Genomic DNA, 22,404 nt, shown 5'->3' on the forward strand with positions numbered 1-22,404 from the left:
GTAATCGATTGTTGTTTTGTTGTATATCATATTGGTATTGGATTTGGAATTGGTGATTGTTGATAGTATATTGTGATTGTCGTATAATTGTCTGTGGTTTGCGAGGTACGGCCTCGGCTGAGTGGAGTCACTTGCGGAAGTGGCTTCACGCTCTTGATTCGCCTTCTGTGGAACCCGCCACAGAAGGTATGTGCATATTTAGGAACTTGGGTTTATCGCTCGGATGAGATTAGCGGGGCTTAGCTGGAAACGGCTACGGCCCCCCACTGGCGGTGTGGAATACTTGTTGCGATGAGTATTCTCGCATGACTACACACTTTAGTGTGTAGTCAGGTGTGTGGTGATATGATGGAGATTGGTTTGGTTGGATTGGATTGTTTTATTGCTTTTGTTATATTGATTGTGTAATCAGTACTGACCCCGTTTAAATGTTTTGAAATTTGTGGTGATCCATTCGGCGATGGTGAGCAGTTATTGAGGAGGTATGAGTTGATGCGCATGAGATAACTGGGTTGAGTCGCCACGAACTTTTTAGATGTCTTCCGCTGTGTCATAAAAATTCTTTTATATATTTTCAGTTGGTTTGACAGTTTTGTGAAACAGTTGTGTTTACTTCTCAGTTTTGGTTTTTGGACTTGTATCACTTTAAACGTATTTAATAAAGTATGTTTCTTTATTATCTATTTGATATGCATTGCCTCGGGTAACCGAGATGGTAGTATTCCCATGCATTAGGTGGTCTTGGTAAGGTACTTGGTGCATGGGGGTGTTACAAAAGGGTCATACTAAGTCGGGTCAATGGTCAAGGTCGGGTCTTGAGTCGAGTCAACATATTATTTTATCAATTCAATTATAAGAAAGAGTTTATGAGACGGTTACCTTAAGACGGTTGTAAGATAGATGTAAAGCTCCCTTTTTCTTCTTATTCTCTCTCTTACTTTTAATTGTGATTTATGTGAATACAAGTGACAAAAGAATAGCTAGAGGGTCCTATTTCTATTAATAGGTAGGTGGAGGAACTTTCCTTATCTTATTAGGTAATATTATTATTATTATTATTATTATTATCTCATATTAATACCGTATAAAATACTTGTTACCTTATTTATCGTATAATACCGTCACCATATATGCTTATACTAGTATGTGTTATATGTATACATCCTCCGTCATATATTATTTTGTATTATTTAATTATTATTTCCCGTCTCATAATTACATGTCTCAATAATTAATAAATAATTAATATAAAATATTCATTTCCATAAATCATATTTTAATAAAATTATGTTGACCAAACCTTTGACCATCCTCTAAAATACGGGGTATTACAGTCTTCCCTCCTTAAAAAGAACTTCGTCCCGAAGTTGACCCAAACATACTCAACAAACCTCTAGCAATACAAATTCCCAACATAAACCAACAAACTCGCCAAAGATCACAATATACTTAAAACGCGTATCCAAATGTATTATTAATATACCCAAAATGTATCACCAAATTGTATATGAAGTAACAAGAAATAACCATTAATAAGAAGAAATAAAGGGGTATTATATCCTACCCCCCAAAAATAAAGGGTTACGTCCCCGTAACCAACATACTTAATCAAACAACGTCATTAGTCTTAGCTCTTCTCTGCCCTGTCCCATTGGATTCAGCTACGCTCTTGCCTACACTCTCGTGGTTCCCACCATTTCCCTGCCTCCGATAAGACTCATTCCTAGAGATCTGATTGGTATAGTTGTTGTAACGGTCCTGGTTCATGTAGTTTTTGTAACTCCCCTGGTTACTCCAACCTCTGAACTGCTGGTTGCTCCCCTGACTAGGTGCAGATGTATGGAAACCTCCTCCCTGGCTCCTATGCTCTGCACTCGGACAATCAATAACCACTCTACAAGTAAAGGCTTTGTGGCCCATCTTCCCACATCTAAAGCATTGAATACCACTAGGCTCACTAAAAGAACCTCGACTCTCACCATGACTAACACTACCCCCAAATGTTGCACCACAACCTATGTAAGATCTAAGCTGGTTAGTGTTTTCCTTCTTACTTCCCCCAGCTCTCTCACTCACAACCTCAGACTTTCTCTTCTTTTCTCCTTTTTTCTTTCTTCGCCTCCATTACCATCTCCGTATTCCTCTCAGCATGATTTGCTCTCTGGTATACCTCCTCAACAGTGGTAGGTACACCTGCAGTAAGTCTCATTTTAATAGCCAAAGTCAACCCCTTCTCGAATCTCATTGCCAACACTTCATCATTATAATTCAAATATGCCACATACTCATCTAACTCCATGAAGTTGTTATGATAATCCTCCGTTGTCATCTCATCGGTCATCTTAAAAGAATCAAACTGAACTCTCATCTTACTCCTAATGTGTTCAGGTATAAAGGTATCTCTCAAAATGTTTTTGAAATTCTTCCATGGCACATATGGTTCCTCAGTCAACTGAAATGCCTCTCTTATAGTCGCCTTATTCTTAGTCAACCACCTCCCAGCTTTCCCTCTCAAATAAAACACAGCCTGGTCAACTTGCATTTCCTCTGGACAAGCTATTAACTCAAAAATATTATCGAACTCCCTACACCACTACCCTAGCAAGGATGGTTCCCTAACTCCCTCGTACTTTCTGGCTTATATCGAGCCACTGATGCTCCCACCTTAGAAGGATTCATCTCATCTTTCTTCCCCTTTACAATCTCTAATAATGCAGCATTCAAGTCCTGCATCCTCTTAATCTCCTCATCGGTCATGGTAGAAGCTCTAGCTCTCTTTGGTGGCATATTGTCTATAAAAAATAAAAGAAAGGGTATAAGTCTCCATACTATGAAAATTATAGGGTAACAAACTAATTCCTCCAAAATAAGATCATGTGTCATGTGATTAGTTGAATTGAACTAGGTTCATCCTACCACCAATGTCTTAGTCAAAACTGTCACCCCTCCTAGGTCAATATTCAAATCTATGGTTTATATTCCCCCTTTATGACCCCATATCTTCACTTCTGTCATAAAATACATGGTTCAGGAAATGATAAAGTAATTATGTTGAAACTTTTGTAAAACTTGCATTTTCAGAAACCCAAAATCAAGTTATATCTTTCAAAAAATCACTATTAAATAACCGTTAAGTTTCTTCTGGAGTTTTTATACTTTACGGAAAATATAAAGAGTTTTAAAAACATGAGAAAAAGAATCAAGTCTAAAACTTAAAAGATCAATTTATAAAGATTTTTACAATCCGGTTGGTCAAAATAAAAACGGGTCAGCAATTTGCTAATAACTTAGGTCAATTTTTAAAAATCACAATTAAATATCAAAATAAGATCTTGCAACATGGTTTATCAATTTAAAAACATATATCGATATTTTAAATAATAGAGTTAGAATCATTCATAAAGCTTAAGCACGTTTTAAATGAGAAAGTTTACAAAAACATGGGTTGAACACAAAACTGTACAGGAACAATCAGACCACTGTCCACTAAAATATTTATCCCTCCCAAACCGTAAAAAATTTAAGCATAAAACCAACGGCATTGGAAGCCAACCGTAAAACATTTAGATGATAAATAGAGAACAAATGGCAGCCAGATCAAAAAGGGCTAAAAATCAGACAAAATGAGTTTCAGCTCTAGGTTACCTTTTACTAATTCATAAGTCCTTACAAGAATCCTCCTATACCCAATTTATCTTAACTCGGTCATCCCACTCCACACATGGCTAGGCATCTAACTTTATCATTCCTTATATTAATCCTATTCCTTATATCACAAGTATATAAATCTATATTCTATCTAATCATTGCAAAAACATTGTAAGAAGCATGGTTTCGGGGAACATGTACCGCATATCACTAGACCTGATTTCTAATTCATACAATCATCACAATTACATCCATCATCCATCATCCATCATATGTTAACAAACATCTCATAAGGCAATATTCATTCAATTCTTAACCATTCTTACTTACCTTGCAATCCTTCATCCCGTAACGAGATTATTAATGATAATTAATTACCCACTCTCTTATTCTTTCCCGCGGTGACTGGTTCAAAGCTGAGATGGGCCAGGATACGAATTAAGGCGCGCTTCTTAACCGCATTAGGGGCTCCTAACAGTTTCTACCCGGGGTTAATTTTATTTAGACTCATCCTAAGTTCATTGGGTTCATTTGTTTAGGCCTGAGGAACCTGGCTCTTATACCACTTTGTAACACCCCCATTTATCTAGGAGGCTTAACTAGACATCTCAGGATAAATAAGAGAGTTACGATCTCAGTTTCCAGAGGCAGTAATAACAAAGTATAGCAATCCAAATTAAAGTACTTTATTTAAATAATTAACTCAAATGGTTTATTACAACTGTTAAAATAAATAACTTAATAACTTAAATTACAAAACTCGCAGCGGAAAAATAAATAAGTAGTTAACATGGAATTAAATAAACGTCTGAATTAGTAGACTCGAGGCTATGTCATTCTCTACTTCACACGTCCCAAGCTCCCCAATCCAGCTAAACCTGCCAATCAAACTGCTCCCCAATAGTTGGTTCATCACAGGTGTTTAACGAGTACACGTTAACCCAAGGTTGAGTAGGAATAGCCAAACAACAACAATAAATGAATACAAGAACAATATTAAATAAAAATGCAATGCATGCTCATGATCAATCCTCCGACGCTCTCGTTCATCCCGCCAATTCTTGGTCGGGGTAGTCTCATCATCCCAACCGAAGTTGAGTAGTCTAATAATCCCAGAAATGGGTCCTACAGAACCAGTTCTGAGGTATCCAACGCAAGTTCTCATGATATAAAAATGCGAACAATTGAGCAACACAATTTCTTACTTTCTCAGACACGAAGCTGAGGAGTCCAATATTCAATAAAATCATCTCAGTCACGAGCTGAGGTAGTCATTAAACAATTAATCTCAGTCACGAGCTTAGGAATACAATCGATATAGTCATCTCAACCCAACAATTCAACAATAATAATTCATCCAACAAAATTCAATCAAACAATCATATAACATTATCCAAGGAATCATTAAATTGATTGAGTAGCTATCCTACCTCGATAGCGAATTCCGAGTCCAAGCAATATAATAATAATAAATATAGTCACAATCGGTCTTCCGTAAGTTCAATACCTATCCAATTATAACAATTTAATTATAAACATGCCTCGTTTAATTAATTATAAGTTCACGACTCAATTATTTAAAACCCGTCACCTAAGCAAATGGGGTAATATTAATAATTATAATTAGGCCCAAAAGCCAATTAATTATTTAAGTAATTATATAAGATTTACGACTTGAATACATTAACCCGTTATTAAAAATACACACTCCCCAAACCTTCTCTTTCACTCGGCCTAATACCCGCAACCATTATCCCAATCAAACCCACCACCAAGCCTCACCAAAACCATGACCATCACCACCTCTCACCTCACCTGCCACCCATCACCACCAACAAGACCACCACCTACACCCTGCCTCCTCTCTCTACAAAACCCACAACAACACTCCTTAACAACAACACCGAACCACAAACACCATCGACATCCTCCCTTTCCTCACTGTCCTAGACACAACCAGGCTCCACCACCTGGCCTGCCACCGTGCTTGACCCACGGTGGAGCCTAGTGTGGCCCCTGGTTCTCCGAACCCAGTGGATGCACCCACAAACGTGAAATAAAAGAACCCAGCAACAACAGCAGAATACGACCTCAACAACCCTTAAAACTGCCTTCACCCAACACGCCTTTGCCCCAAATACCACCCTAGACCTACCCTCGACCACCCTAACCACCGCCCATAACCCTGGGTCAATCGAGTCGGGTACACGGGTAATAAAAGGTACGAGAACCTCAGTTTAATTACAATGACATGTACTTGCAAAACACCTCGCCACCACTGACTGCCACCCCTATCTCTGCTGACAACACTACCAACACAACCCCCACGCGATGCCCTAACCCCTGTCCACAAGTCAGTCAGGTCGAGTCACTATTTGGGTCCGGGATAATAGTCTTAAGATGGTTTCCCTTTAGCAAGTTATACGATAAACCACACCTAAATTTATTTTGTGTCAAACTACAGTCGACGGGTCATACTAAGTCGGGTCAATGGTCAAGGTCGGGTCTTGAGTCTAGTCAACATATTATTTTATCAATTCAATTATAAGAAAGAGTTTATGAGACAGTTACCTTAAGACGGTTGTAAAATAGATGTAATGCTCCCTTTTTCTTCTTACTTCTCTCTCTTACTTTTAATTGTGATTTATGTGAATACAAGTGACAAAAGAATAGCTAGGGGGTCCTATTTATACTAATAGGTAGGTGCAGTAACTTTTCTTATCTTATTAGGTAATATTATTATTATTATTATCTCATATTAATACCGTATTAATACCGTATAAAATACTTGGTACCTTATTTATCGTATAATACCGTCACCATATATACTTATACTAGTATGCGTTATATGTATACATCCTCTGTCATATATTATTTTGTATTATTTAATTATTATTTCCCGTCTCATAATTACACGTCTCAATAATTAATAAATAATTAATATAAAATATCCATTTCCATTTCCATAAATAACATTTTAATAAAATGATGTTGACCAAACCTTTGACCATCCTCTAAAATACGGGGTATTACAGTTATCCCTGTTCAGGCCGAGTGAATGAGACAACATCGGGCTAACAAAAGTGAGCAAACAACCTTTATCAATTCAACAATGTCGCTAATGCTACCCTTACCCCCAAAAGAGTATGAGAGGAGCTATTCAACAAAACAAAGTCCTTCATAATCTTAAGGAATACTACGCCAACATGAATAATATCGACAAATGCTCACTCGAGTTGCTTTGTTGGTTATTCATACATATAGGCAAAACAAATAATGAACGAAGGAAAAAACTAAAATGAAGTCAAATAAGCAAAAGATCTACAAGTCTAACTCGAGAAATGTTTACTGGCATGACTGGGTAAATATATGGATTGATAGTTGAAACAAAACACAGCTTAAATGGATGATTTATAGGTTGTGAATAAAAGACAGTCAACAAACAAATTTAAGATTGGAAGAACAACACATGTACCCTCTATAAAATCCAATTGGATTTCTAGGAAAGACATTAAATACTACTGGAAGTACTCATGCACTCTCAACATTAGTGCCAACAATATCATTTTTCATAGGCTTCCAATCAAGCTTGACATTATTATACCTCTTGACAACAAGTAGAGCATCATTATTCAGTAGTTCCCTGATACAATAACTTAATCTGAAAACAACTAATAATGAAAGATGAATGGACATGTATGAGATTTGAGAGAAATCTAGTGATACTATTTAGTTATAGTGATCGAATTAACAAAGAATATTATACTTCACCAATATCACAACCCTTAACAAAGAATATAGCACAACATCAAAACAATAAACAAGAATATCACACTTCGAGTTTGTGATTTTAAGAAACAATATCATAGTAAGAAAGAATATCACATTCAATATCACAAAATAAAAATAAAAATTGAATGTGCTTTATAACTAACATGTAGGTCTACATTACTCAGTTAGTTCTATTTCTGAAATCCTAATTTTCAAAATTAAACAATATTAAACCCTAATCTTCACAATTAAACGAAGAAAATATCTAATAAACAACTACAACTAAATTCGATTATACTAATTAGTTCAATTTGTCAAAATAGTCAGAAAAAAAAAACGTTTAAAATCATGTATAACTAAGATATTTAGAATTTTAAAAAAAGAAAATGAAAGTACCACAAATTAGTCGACTATTAGTTCGATTTTTTTCATTTAATCCCTATGAAATTCATCGAATTAAACATATATACAATAATTTCAAACAGAATTAACATTCATAATCAATTTAATACTACATAAGTTTAACTAAAATCGCAGAAATTTTAAAAAAAAAAACAACGAATTTACCTGTACGATTTTGGAGAGAAATCTAGTGATATTATTCAATGTAGTGAACGAATTAATCAACAAAGTTGAAATAGAGATAAAATTTTACGATTTTAGCAAGATTTTAGAGATTTATGTGAGATTTTCGTTTGAAATGTTTGACAGTGTGTTTGGTATTTTTTTAGAGAGAGAAACCGTTGAATGTTTTTGGTGTTTTAGGGTTTTTGTTTATCAATTTCCCTCGCGATATTGTTTTGTATATGGTATGATCACTACTACATAAGCACTTGGGCCACGACTAAATTCGTGGCGCAAGTGCCAAATTTCTGTGGCTAAATCATTTTGCTGCGGGAATATCTTCCGTGACGCAAGTGGTCGTGGCAAAGAGATAGCCACAGGTAAAACAAGAACGCGGCTATTATTGAATTTTGGGCCACGAATTCTGTCGTGGCTAATAACTCCCGTGGCCAAAAAAAATTCCTGTGGCGAAAAAACAATTCCCGTGGCAAACAATATATCTGAAAATTAAATAAACAAAACCTAAAATAATTTTCTTTTTTCACAATCGATATTTTATCATATATGCAACCGTGAAAATGTAGGTACTTGCTTCGCTAGTTAACTTGATTCATTTGAACGTTATTTGGTTTCACCAGTCATGGATTCATGCATATCGGAGAGTCTTCCTAGGAGGTCACCCACCCCAACACTACTCTCACCCAAGCACGCTTAACTGTAAAGCTCTTTTGATATGCTACCGAAATTGAAAGTTAAATTTGTTGATATAATTACCACTTTGAATCCTTTTAAGTTTATTTTTTTCTTTCGAAACTTACCTTTAGTACTTTTATTTAATTACAAAAATGTTATATGATTTACAAATTTTTTGCGGGAAAAACATTATTTTTGCCAAAACAATCAAATTTTCGACGTTAACCTCCCGACTAATGATTTTGACGTCATTTTTTTTTGCTGAAGTCAGCAAAACCATTTTGTACAGAAAGTAAACTTAATCTTGTTTTCCTAGCATTTTTATTTCTTTAGTTTATCGATATTCTTATTTTCATTTCTCTTGTACTCATTTTTTCGTATATTTTTCTATGCAAATTCTATAGTATGACCATCGTACCTGCAATAAGAAAAATGTGACCAATATTTTGTAAAATAACGACCACTTTTTATAACTAATGGTCTTTTTCCCTAAAGTGGTCACTATTAACCAAAAACTAGTCATTGTTTATCTAAAAAACACGAAAAAGACTGTCGTACAACAGAATTACTTATCTTTCTAAACTGATTTATCTTTGTTATGATTTATTATCTCTTTTCTCAAAATTTTCACATTATTTGAACATGTGACTTTAAATTATTATAATTTGTATATTTTCCCTGAGATGCGCTGATATTCAATGAAATAATTCTCCATATTGAATTTTTATATTACTCATTTTTCCAATATATATTTTTTAATTGATTTGTGGGAGATCATTTTTTTTAATTTCATTTCTTAGCGTATCTATTTTATTTAATCAATTTTGTAATCTAATTGTTTTTTCTTTTTCACTCCTAATAAAAATTTCAAAATTTTTTTCCTCAACAAGTTGAATTTTATATCAAATTCAATTTTTTCTCTAAATATCTTACAAGTGAATTTGTAAATCTAATTTTGAATAAAACGGTTTGACAAGATATTAACTTTAGATTTCTCTAAGATAGATACTAAATAACTTATTTATTTAATTTGATATGCTATGTCTTTAAATGTAATACGATCATTTAAGATTTTTATTCAAGATTATAAAATTTTAATTTAAAAAATATAAGAAATTACCTACTTTAATAAACAAATTTATATATCAAAATAAATTTCTTAATTATCAATGTTTCGAAAAACCTACAAACATAACTGTGATTAGTAAAAAAAATTAAAAAATTTAGACGATAAACTTTTCTTTGCTTACATATAAGTTTATAAAATTTCAAAATTTCTTAAGAAAGTAAATAAAACAATAAAAAATATTAATTAAATTAAACAAAATGTTTCCAAAATTTTATATTTAAATGTATTTTCATATTATTTATAGTTGATTAAATTTCATTCAGATTTTGTATTTTTTTTAAGCAAGCAATTTTTAGGTTTTCCTTAACATGAAAATATCTTAATTTAACTCGGAAAAGATACTCGTCACGGGTGTTTGTTAGTTCGTGGCTAAAAAATTTTTGCCACGGAACATTTCGTGGCTAAATAAAATTTCGCCACCGGTGTGACATAGCTCGTGGCTAAAATGATTATTTGCCACAGGTGTAGCCTAATTCGTGGCGCAAGTGACTTTTTGCCACGGGAAATGTTATCCCGTGGCATAATTTTTTTTCCAAAATAATGAATAAGTTTTTCCCGTGGCTAAGCAAAATTTAGCCACGAATATAAATTCCCATGGCATAATTCGTGACGCAAGTGACAATTTGTTGTAGTGAATATTTCATTCGTTACTCAATCCTTAAATATTTAGTAGTTCTCATTGGATCCCGACTGTATATATATTGTTGGGCCTGATATTTCCAAGCTATGTTCAGGACATACCTTCACCCTGGCCTGACTGTATATATATTGTTGTTTGAACTAAAACTCAAGGAGATTAAAGTGAGAAAAGAGTAAGAGAGATTAACATTAAAGGAAGAGAACTAGGATTGTCGGGTCATCAATGAATGTCAGATAATTGCAGCTAATGTCACAGATCGATCAGTTGTATCAGTCTAAGGGGCAACGAATATCTCCTTCCGGTCTCAATTCGCCCTAAAATACTATTAGCTTAGCTTCCGCCCTCACTAAATCATCCTATTGTTCACTGCAGGTCTCAACCCATCCAACCTTCCGGTCTAGGTTAAGGCTTACCAAGATTAATTAAGCTAAATGCATCGATTCAAGTAGCTAGTTACAGTTAATTGCAGTGATTAACAACACAAACATGATAACAACGAAAGACCTGTAAACCTAATTAGCAACTAACAACAGTTCATCGAATCCTCTAAATCCTAGCAATTAAATTAGCTAGACATAATAGTGATAGAACAAGAGAAAAAGAATAGAGGAATAATAAGCATCACAAATTAAGGAGAGAGTAAAAGAAAAAGAAAGAGAAAGAGTAAAAGGAAGAATTACAGATTAAGAGATCCGGGAAAAACAAGAGAAGCAGCGTTCCACAGAGAAAAAGGGAAAAAAAGTAATGTATGAAGTTCCACCTTATTCTAACCTGATTATCTCTTATATAGTAGAAGATATATTTATTATAAGATAAAACTAAATATAAGATAGTCTAACCATAAAATAAGCTGCGTCCGACTCGATTAGCTCGATCGAACAACATAAAGTTGTTCGATAGAGAGGTTTCCTCAGCGAAAGTTCTCGATCGAATTATAAGGACCTCGATCGAACACATTAAGAGCTCAAGGTGGTCGATCCAAAAGAGTATCTGGTCATTCGAAATGTAAAGAGGTCGATCGAAATGTATATATTACAGAGCTCTCGATCGAGAGCTTCAGCGCGTAATTTCCTGCTTTGCGCACTGAACTTCAAACGGCTTCCAATTCTTCGTTACTTGGGCAAACAGAGCGTTTCCGGTGGCGTTGGAAAGCTAAGAGAACAGGTTTTGATCTACAATTGGAATCACCTAAAAATAAGTTATAGAACTCGAGATATGGCTATTCAAATTAGGCACTAGTATTTTGAAGTTCTTCCTTTGCTCGCCTAGCTATCTTACTCCTTTGCGCATCTCAAAATAATAGTCTTAAAACTCCGACTTAACTCATCTCCTAAATACATACATAGGGACATGTATTGAGCTTGATTTAGCTTCTCTCCAGGTCATACCTGCAAATAATACAAGACAAACCAAAGTAGTCTATTCGTGGGACATTTGTAGCTCAACACTACTAAATAAGCATCGGAATGCGTGCAAATGAAGTACGAAATGCTTATATAAAATGCACACATCAAACTTCCTCAAACAAAACCTTTACTTGTCCCCAAGAAAACTATATGCAAAACTAATGGAACAGAAAAGAAAACTCAGACCTAGCTACAAATTGTCCACTTAAACCGATTTAATGCAACAAACTAACACTTATAGCAAAAACTGTCAAAAGCAAACGAGTTGTAAGGTGTTTATAATAAAGCTGAACCGTCGACCTTGCAAGACCATTAATGATGGACTCTCACGGGTCATTCTTCTCTCATGAAGCAAAGGGTGAAAGTATATGTGTAAGAGAAGAAGAGAAAAACAGTCACTCACTTAAACTGCGACCTGCATAACATGCATGCAACTAATATGATAGACAATTCAAATACCATATATACATTCCAACCAACAATGTCCGTCACAGCCGAGGGCTTACAAATGATATGGGAAAGTGAGGTTACAGGTGAGAAAAGACAAAACAGATTATGGAAATGTGGAGGTAAAGCGTCAAGCTAGCACCTAAACAGGACCATATAAAACCATCCAATTCTCAGCTGACTAGAAAATTAAGTACAAGTGCCCTTATTTGGCACAAAACTCACTACCCAATACACAATCTCCTCAAAAAGATATAAATAAAAACGGAGGAGCAGACTGTCACAAAATCAAACTAAGCACAAATGGTCTCTTTTTCTCAAACCAACTCAACTTTTTCTTTCTTTTTTTTCTCTTGTTCCTTCTTCTGTTTTCATGTGTTTCTTCTTTTTTTCATTTTTTCATTTTTTTTTCATTTTTCTTTTTCCACGTTCCTTTTCTCATTTTCTTTCCACGTTCTTTCTTTTCTACCAATTCCGTACAAATAAGGAATAAGGAATGAGCCAAACTCGCATCAATGAACGATATACCACAAGAATTACACTAAACTAGCTTGACTGGCAGGCTAAATTTGGGTGTAGCTAATGGGTAAAAAGGCTATATTTGCCTAAAGTGGAGCTAAATGGGTGAAAATGAAAGAAAGGGAAATTGTAAGCACCTCCCTGCATGTGACATCGACCACAAACCCGAATGTATGCAAGTGACAAGAAATCGAATTTCATAATCGTGCAAAAGTGATAAGCATGATATGCAAGGAGTATACTACTCACAATCCTACATGAAACTGGTCATAAATGACACAAGTTTATAAGGATCTAAATCTTAGAATATATAAGTAGTTTGCCAAAATCTCAGGTCAACTCTATTTGTTCAGCTAAATTAAACATTAACTCGTAGATATGCAATAAGACAAAGCTAAAAGATAATAGTTTTATGCAAGGCTTAAGCAAAAAGACAAATAATAGTGCAATTTCATCATCGAAAACTACCGTTCCGACTCGACCTATATGCGAAAATAAACGTGAAATTTTTTTTGAAAATTTTCTACTTTTATGAGATTTTTGAATTTTATAAAAATAAACAACAATGCATACAGAAATTAAACATGATAACAGAAATGCAATAAAAACATAAATGCAGACACAGATATGGATGCATAACCTCCCTAAACCAAACCGTACAATGCCCTCATTGTACTTAAAAATAAGGAAAGGAAATGCAAACTAAAAAGGAGGGAGTGAAAATGGGGAAAATTTACAAGATAACGCGAAGTAGGGACCTCCCCAAACCAGCCAGAAACATGGGATGTCACAAACAGCTTCAAAGTGGCGTCACAAGAAACGAATCAGAACGAATCTACTCGATCGAGAGGGAGAAGGACTCGATCGAGTAGAATGGGCTGCAACATTGTTCAATCGAGGAAACAGAAGGTCTTGATCGAATGGTCATTATTTGTGGTCGCTCTATCGCGGAAGATTATCATTCGACCAATAGAGGTAAACACTCGATCGAGTAGAATGGCACTCGATCAAGAGCTCTCTATTGTGCGCTCTCCTAGGCGACAGTTTGACACCTACAAAGACGCAAAAGCAACCACAAATACGACAAAAGACCAAGTCTAAATATTGTTCCACAGAGTCTATGGTTTAAAAATCAATTATTACACACACAGCTGAAATGTAAAACAGCTAAAAATTTAAACTCCGGGTTGCCTCCCGGGTAGCGCTAGTTTCAGACAGGTCCCAACTCGACCATCTTTTTCTTCATCCAGCCATTTCAATTAGCCCCAGTCAAAACAGCTCAAAGCACGCAGCAACCGATCAAATAACGGCGCATGTGCTACACAAAACTGTAAGTACCACCATAATAAAGAAAGAGCATATGAAAGCAATATAAAGTACCGTCTCAGTCTAACAAATTTTCGATGACAAATACGGTGAAACATTATTAAATTGTTTGTCCAACAGGGAGGGGGTAAAGCATCAAAATAAGAAGCAGAAATCATATGAGATAGTGTACTATTAATATCAACAATAATGAAATAACTACCTCAGGTTGGCTGCTCCTAACGTTGGAATCATTGACAAAAGAGTATATTACCTCCTCCGTGCTAGGAACAATCACTGACTCAGCTGTTTTCTCATTCTCCTCCTTGGTGGGTTCTGTCCCATATATCGCAGCCTCCAAGGCATCGAGCTCGGCTTTGAAAAGGGAAGATTCACCGTAACCATTATCTTCATCAAAAACGTCATCCAAAACCAACCAAGATGACATTTCATTGCTCTCCGTGGCCGAAATGGTCGATCGAGTAAAGATAGTAATCGATCAAAATCTCTCCTCTTGAATATCACTCGATCGAACACAAGAATCTGCTCGATCGAGAACTTCCTCATAACAGCTGTTCGATCGAGTGGTATTTTCTGTTCGATCGAACACTTCCTCAGACATATCACACGATCGAGCACTATAATCAGTTTGATCGAGCATTTGTTGCTGTCCAGTGTAGAAATCCTCGTATGAAGCTTCGTTTTCAGATAGACTTTCATACTCCGAGTCATATAAATCATCAATATCGATAGGCAACTCGGGTCCTTCATGGGAAAGACCACTCTCTACGTGCCTAAAGTTCGTCTCAGCAGCTAACTGAGCTATTTCAGACTCAAGCTCATTAATTTGAGCGTAATTAAATCTATCATGTTCCTGCAATTGGAGTGCAAGCGCCTTAACCAAAGATTTCAGTTCAGCAATCTCTTCTTTCTGTTTATCAGGAGGAGGAGTAGCTTGTTGTTGCGGTGGCCAAACAAATGGAGGCTTTTGATAGCCTTGTTGATAAGGTGGATGTGGCGGCACAATTGCAGTAGGACGACTATCTTGTCTACGCTGCTTAAACGCATATACCTCATCGTTCCCCGCCAAGCAATTAGCGGCATTGTGCCCAGCATCACAACATCTCTCACAGTAAGCCACCTGCTGCGCCATAGGATGGAACATAGGTGGAAGATCAAAGGTACTCAAGCCTTTCCTTTGACGATCTTTTACCTAGAACTGTCTAGGTAGGATCTGTAGGACCTATCAAAACAACACTAAGAAAAAAGATAAGAACTGCCTCAGGGAATAAATCCCTTGAGGCTAAAGACAAACAAAAATAAAACAAGCAGATAAAATAGTTGCCTCCCCGGCAACGGCGCCAAAATTTGATACGGTTGTTACAGTAACAAAAATAAATACCTAAGTACTACTAACAGAAGTCAGCAGTCAGTAGGGTCGATCTCCACAGGGAGGCAGTCACTATCTACTTCTTAATTCAGTCTGTCTATGGTCACAATTGGGGATTTAAGTTGTTTGAACTAAAACTAAAGGAGATTAAAGTGAGAAAAGAGTAAGAGAGATTAACAGTAAAGGAAGAGAACTAGGATTGTCGGGTCATCAATGAATGTCAGATAATTACAGCTAAGGTCACAGATCGATCAGTTGTATCAGTCTAAGGGGCAATGAATATCTCCTTCCGGTCTCAATTCGCCCTAAAATACTATTAGCTTAGCGTCCGCCCTCACTTAAGCATCCTATTGTTCACTGCAGGTCTCACCCCTTCCAACCTTCCGGTCTAAGTTAAGGCTTACCAAGATTAATTAAGCTAAATGCATTGATTCAAGTAGCTAGTTATAGTTAATTACAGTGATTAACAACATAAACATGATAACAACAAAAGATCTGTAAACCTAATTAGCAACAAACAACAGTTCATCGAATCCCCTAAATCCTAGCAATTAAATTAGCTAGACATAATAGTGATAGAACAAGAGTGAAAGAATAGAGGAATAATAAGCATCACAAATTAATGAGAGAGTAAAAGAAAAAGAAAGAGAAAGAGTAAAAGGAAGAATTACAGATTAAGAGATCCGGGAAAAAGAAGAGAAGCAGCGTTCCACAGAGAAAAAGGGAAAAAAAGTAATGTATAAAGTTCTCCCTTATTCTAACCTAATTATCTCTTATATAGTAGAAGAGATGTTTATTATAAGATAAAACTAAATATAAGATAGTCTAACCATAAAATAAGCTGCGTCCGATTCGATTAGCTCGATCGAACAACATAAAGTTATTCGATAGAGAGGTTTCCTCAGCGAAAGTTCTTGATCGAATGATAAGGACCTCGATCGAACACATTAAGGGCTTAAGGTGGTCGATCTAAAAGAGTATCTTGTCAATCGATATGTAAAGAGGTCGATCGAAATGTATATATTACAGAGCTCTCGATCGAGAGCTTCAGCGCGTAATTTCCTGCTTTGCGCACTGAACTTCAAACGGCTGCCAATTCTTCGTTACTTGGGCAAACAGAGCGTTTCCGGTGGCGTTGGAAAGCTAAGAGGACACGATTTCATCTGCTATTGAAATCACCTGAATATATTTTATAGAACTATAGATATGGCTTTTCAAATTAGGCACTAGTATTTTGAAGTTCTTCCTTTGCTCGCCTAGCTATCTTACTCCTTTGCGCATCTCAAAATAATAGTCTTAAAGCTCCGACTCAACTCATCTCTTAAATGCATGCATAGGGACATGTATTAAGCTTGATTTAGCTTCTCTCTAGTTCATACCTGCAAATAATATAAGACAAACCAAAGTAGCCTATTCGGGGGACATTTGTAGCTAAACACTACTAAATAAGCATAGGAATGCGTGCAAATGAAGTACGAAATGCCTATATAAAATGCACGCATCAGCCACCTCCACCATACCAAGGCTACCAATAATTCTATCTCGACGCTCCCTAGACACCCCCTTGCAAAACGAAACCGTGGTCTTCTCCATATTCACGAGTTGTCCGGATGCCTCCTCATACCGGCGGATAATGTTTGTGACAACCTCAGCTTCACTCAAGTTTTCGTTCTATAGAAAATATATTATCGTCCACAAAAACTAAATGGGAGACCATCGGGGCTGACTGTGAGATGCGAATGCCATGAAGCGAGTTATTAATCACAGCTCGACGGATAAGATTAGAAAGTGCTTCATCACAAAGGATGAATAAATAAGGAGAAAGAGGATCCCCTTGTCGTAGCCCTCTCAACGGTTGAAATTCTCTTGACGGTAACCCATTAATGAGCACAGAAAAGGACACAGTCGAAATACATCATTTTCAAACAATAACAAAATAGCGAAACACAAATACGTTATTTTTATCAAATTCAAACGACGGAATTAAAAACCGTTATTTTCAAACACAAATATCAAAATGGCGAAATTCAAAATTTGTTATTTCCCACAAATTGCAAACGTCGGAATTAAAAACCGTCATTTTCTTTAAACAAAAACAAAATAGGGAAACACAAATTCGTAAAGAGAAATAGAGATAGGATGACTAGGTAGCTAAAAGGCCCCCAGTTAGTTGACTAGCCTTGTCATGGATTTAGTTTATTGGGTGGCCTTCGGAGCACTACACGAGTGTGCCGGCCTTTGTCAGGGAACGCTTACGGCCCCGTATTTGCCAGCGTTTGTACCTAGAGACGACGATCGACCCGGTTTGATACCTTGGCGAGCGTTTGGCTCGTCAGTGCTTTAGTGAGACTTTCATAGTGCCGGTCGACCCGCCTAGGGTGTTTCTCCAGGAGTCGACGCCTGACGAGGTTAAGGAGCACCTTCACGGTCGTGGAGGCGAGGAGCTACTTTTGCGGGAGGCTGACCACAACACCTTCCAATTGTCGAGGCTAGCTTGGTACCTGATCGAGGTATGTTTCCCTCGGCTTTTTGCTCATTGCCACTCTTAGCTTTTCGGTGGAAGGATTTGTTACCTTTGACATGGTTTCTCATTGTAGGATGTTGACGACCTCATGAGGACCCAACACCCAGCTTTCACCACACAGACCACTTTTCAGGGGCCGAGTGGTGAGGAGCTGCAGTTGCGTCTGCCAAAGTCCGCGGTTCTTGAGGTGACCGACGCCGGCATGGAGTGGAGGTTGACGGTTTTGAGGGTGATATTCTAGTTTAAGGCCTCCTTCCTGTTTGTTTTTTGCCTCGTGTGTTGTTGATGTTTTGTTGAAAGGTTTTGTTTTATTGTGTAGGTTTCAGCCGTTAGTCATCAGGCTTTGTGGCAGATGGCTAACCGGTGGAGAGCACTTGCTGGTGACCTGGCTGCGAGGGAGTCTCGACTTGTGCAGGTGCTTTTGCTGGTTGTTTTTTGCGTTTTTGTCTTGCATTTCATGTTTAGATCTTACCGACTTGTGTTGTGATTTGCAGAGTACTGCGGATCTGGAGGAGCTTGCTCGGGTCCATGCTGAGTTCCCCTGAGAGGACGCTAGAGCAGGAGGTGGTGTCTGCTTTGCCCGCGACTCCTCATGAGACCGAGGCTGGCTCGCCGTGAGGCGCTGAGTAGTTGTAGTTGTTTCTCCGTGTTTTGGATCTTGATTTGTATGTGTTGTATATTTTGCTTGAGCCGGTTTGTATATATGTGTTTTTTGGTTTGTAGTTTGTTTTTGTTTGGCTTTTTTGTGTTGTGTTTCGGAAAAGCACGGTCAACGGATGATTTCCCATTTGCTTCGGCTTTTGTTACTGCATCGTTAGTGTAGAAAACAGGCAACAGGTAGCACATACGCATGCACGTAAACACGCAACGTTATATGTTGAAAATAAAAATAACCACGATGACTCGAAGTTAAAATTTTAAATTGTTTGTTAAAAGGGAGTTTTGAAAATTCCGCGACAAGGTGTCACATTTGGATTTTTCAAATGGAAATGTTTCAAAATTTCGAGGGATTAATTCGTGTTTGAATTAAATCGCATCGAATTTTGCCAAAATTGATTTGCAACTCGAAAATTAAAATTCAAACCGTCATGGATGAATTTCAGAAGAGATTTTTGTAATTATGTTTGTTTTGATTTTTGTGAGATCAAGACTCGGGTTTGCAAAAGCGTTTTGAGAAAAATTGATGCTATGTTATCAATTTTGATTTTTGTGGATGTGCTGATTTTTATTTTTGCGAGATCTAGACTCGGTTTTGCAGAAGCGTTTTGAGAAAAATTGATGTCATGTTATCAATTTTGCGGAAATGCGAAAAATTATTTGTGAAATTGATATGGAAACGATCCGTCGCAGATCGAGGCGACTAGCCCCCCCCCCCCCCCTCTAAAAAAAAGAAGAGAAAAACCCGTATGTATAAAGCCGCGTCATGGAAACCGTGCGTGTCGGATTTCGTAAAACGTGAATTCAAGGAAAATGTGAGTGTGAGAAAACACAAAAATTTCGAAGATGTATTTGCCGAGCATAGGGTCGTGTAAGAGCCCGGGTGCCTGTTCCTGTTGTGGATCCGTTGAGGATCCGTTCCGAGGAGGAAGCCCATGCTAGGCGGGCTAGAAAGAAGAACAAGGGGAAGATGCATCTCGAAGGCAAAGGCAAGGGTAGAATGTAAGAGTGATGATCTCCATTACCCATTTTGTTATTATGTTGTATTAGCGTTTGTGTGTGTTTTTATTTTGTTGTACTAGCTATGTATTGTGTGCTTTGTGTGCTAGGATTACTATGTGTGATGTCTTGGTCGACACTCTAGCTCGGCAAGTTGTGGACTCGCCTAACTTTATTTGTTGTCAAGTTTGTAATCCTTCATATTATTAATTAAATAAGAGGATTGCTTTTTGCTAAGGAAAAGTTGTGAACACTCGTTGTTTCTCCATCCATCTTGTAGAGGTAATTCGGTTTGAATTATTCTAAACATTGCACATGTAAAAGGGATTTTTGTGGGAAGGGAGAAAGGCTTTTTTTTTTGTTCTGTTTTCCGTTTCTTTTTTGTTGTGAGAAAATGGATACTTTTTTTTTAAAGTTTGTATGGGTTATTGTTTTTTTGTGTGACAAAAGGATTGCCTACGTATCCACCAGTGAAATCAAACCATGCTCGTAGTTCTGGTGTTTTGTTAATTTTTGTTTGGGTGTTGTGGTTCTATCCTTCTTGCGTAAGAAAGGAATGCCTAAGTATTCACATGATGAGGTGAAATCAAACCATGCTCGTAGTTCAGGTGTTTTGTGAATTTTGTGCAAATGGATGGGGCCTTTGATAGATCAAAGGTTGTTTGAAACATGTCAAGGTGCCGTAACTTAGACTCGCTAAAACATCCAATTTCAAAACAGAACTTTTGAGGAATTGACTTGAAAGGGAAATTGTGGTCACTAGTCGTGAAACTAGGGAAAGGTTGTTTGTTTGGATTGCGGTCACAAGTTGTGAAACTAGGGAAAGGTTGTTGGTTGTTAAGGTTCAAGGGTAGTATTCCTTGAGTTGGTCTAAGTTGGTCGAGTTTTTGAAATCCTCCCCGTCTAGGTCAATCAGTCTTACTGCGCCCCTCGAAAGTATTTTCTTGACCAGGTATGACCCGACCCAATTAGGTTTGAATTTTCCCGTCGGATCGACGGCTACCGACTTGAAGACCAAGTCGCCTTCTTTAATGCTTCTAGTAAGATACGTAGAGATGGAACTTCCAACTCCACTGGTTGTACTGCCTCCATACCATATGCTAGGTAGAAGGGTGTTGCTCCTGTTGATGTTCGAATGGAGGTTCGGTATCCCCAGAGTGCGAAAGGGAGTTTGCTCAGCCAATCGCAGTAATTGTCTTGCATCTTTTTGATGATGGTGACTAGTGTTTTGTTTGCTACCTCTACCGCTCCTTTGGATTGGGGATGATAGGGGGATGATCGGTGTTGTTTGATTTTGTATTTGTCCAACAAGGTTTGTGTTGTGGCCCGGAAGTGGGAGCCTTGGTCGCTGATGATTTCTTGGGGTACCCCATATTTGCAGATGATGTTGTCTTGGATGAACTTGGCCACTTGTTTGGCGGTCAAGTGATGAGGGTCGTAATGTCGTCTATTCATGACGCGTGTATTTTACATAGGTTTTTTATCCTATATTTACACGCATTTCTACGTTATTTATGTAGCATCTAGCTACAATGGCCCTCGAATAGTCTACTTTGTTTTGTTTGGCGTTATTTGCAGGTTTGGACCTGAATGAGCTGAATCAAGCCTGAACCTGTCCCGTTTGCATGCATTTTGAAGAAACAAGAATTGGAGCCTAGAATTTGTCACCTAGGGATGCGTGAAGTGGTTTCGGAAGGGGTTTCGAGTTCATTCATGCTGACACAGTGGTAGCTAACTTGATCGACTAAGTTGACTGATTAACACTGGTCGATCGAGTACCATTTTGTGCCGAGAACTCTCGATCGAGTACCCTCTTTGCTCAATCGAGAGGGGTGGTTGATGAGTTCCTCAATCAAGTACCTGCTGATGTGACCATAATTAGCGCATATTTAGCCCCCGAATTAGCCTTGTTCCCATGCTTTTTAGTGCATATTTGGGTCATTTATTATCTTTAGTTCTTTGTTTTGCATATTCTTTGAGATTTTGATCCCTTGGTAGGAAAGGAGTAAAAATCTTGCATTTTCATGGCAAACGAGACTAAATTGATCGAATTCAATGACCAAGCATCAAGGAGAGACAAGATTAGAAGGCCTTTGTATATATGATAGTAGATGGGCAATGTTGAGAAAGGATCCTTGAGTCCCCAAAGAAAATCCCCAAGGAATTTATGAAGAAAAGGGAAGAAAAGAAGAAGAAATCTTGCTGAGGCACAATCCGTGCGGATTGCCTACAATCCGGCCGTCCTCACCATGCACAATCCGTGCGGTTTCACCACAAGACGCTCGGGTTTAGCCACCACACTCCGCCCGGATTCACCTGAATCCGCTCGTGTTCCATCGCCAGAATCCGCCCGTCCCGACTCTAATCCGCTCGGATTCCAGCACAGCGCAATTTCGTCTTCTCCAAGCTACAAAGAAAGAAGCCCTTCCTTCGAAAAATACCGGCTCCTCCCTGCTCAATCTACAAAGTGTAATTACTAGTTTAGCCCTTAGTTAACCCTAATGCATCCCCCTAATTTCCACTATAAATACCCCATTAGTCTAATTAGAAGAGCATGTTCTTCTTATCAATAATTAGAGTAGTTAATATCAATCAAATCTCTCTTTAGTTTTGTAATCAACAATTAATCAAGTTCTAATACAAGTTTTATTTCCTTAATCTCTCTCTTGTTCATCCTTTATTTTGGGTAATTGAAGATTATTTGGGTTATTA

The sequence above is a fragment of the Silene latifolia genome, chromosome 9 (assembly GCF_048544455.1).
Source record: "Silene latifolia isolate original U9 population chromosome 9, ASM4854445v1, whole genome shotgun sequence".
NCBI classification, from domain to species: Eukaryota; Viridiplantae; Streptophyta; class Magnoliopsida; order Caryophyllales; family Caryophyllaceae; genus Silene; species Silene latifolia.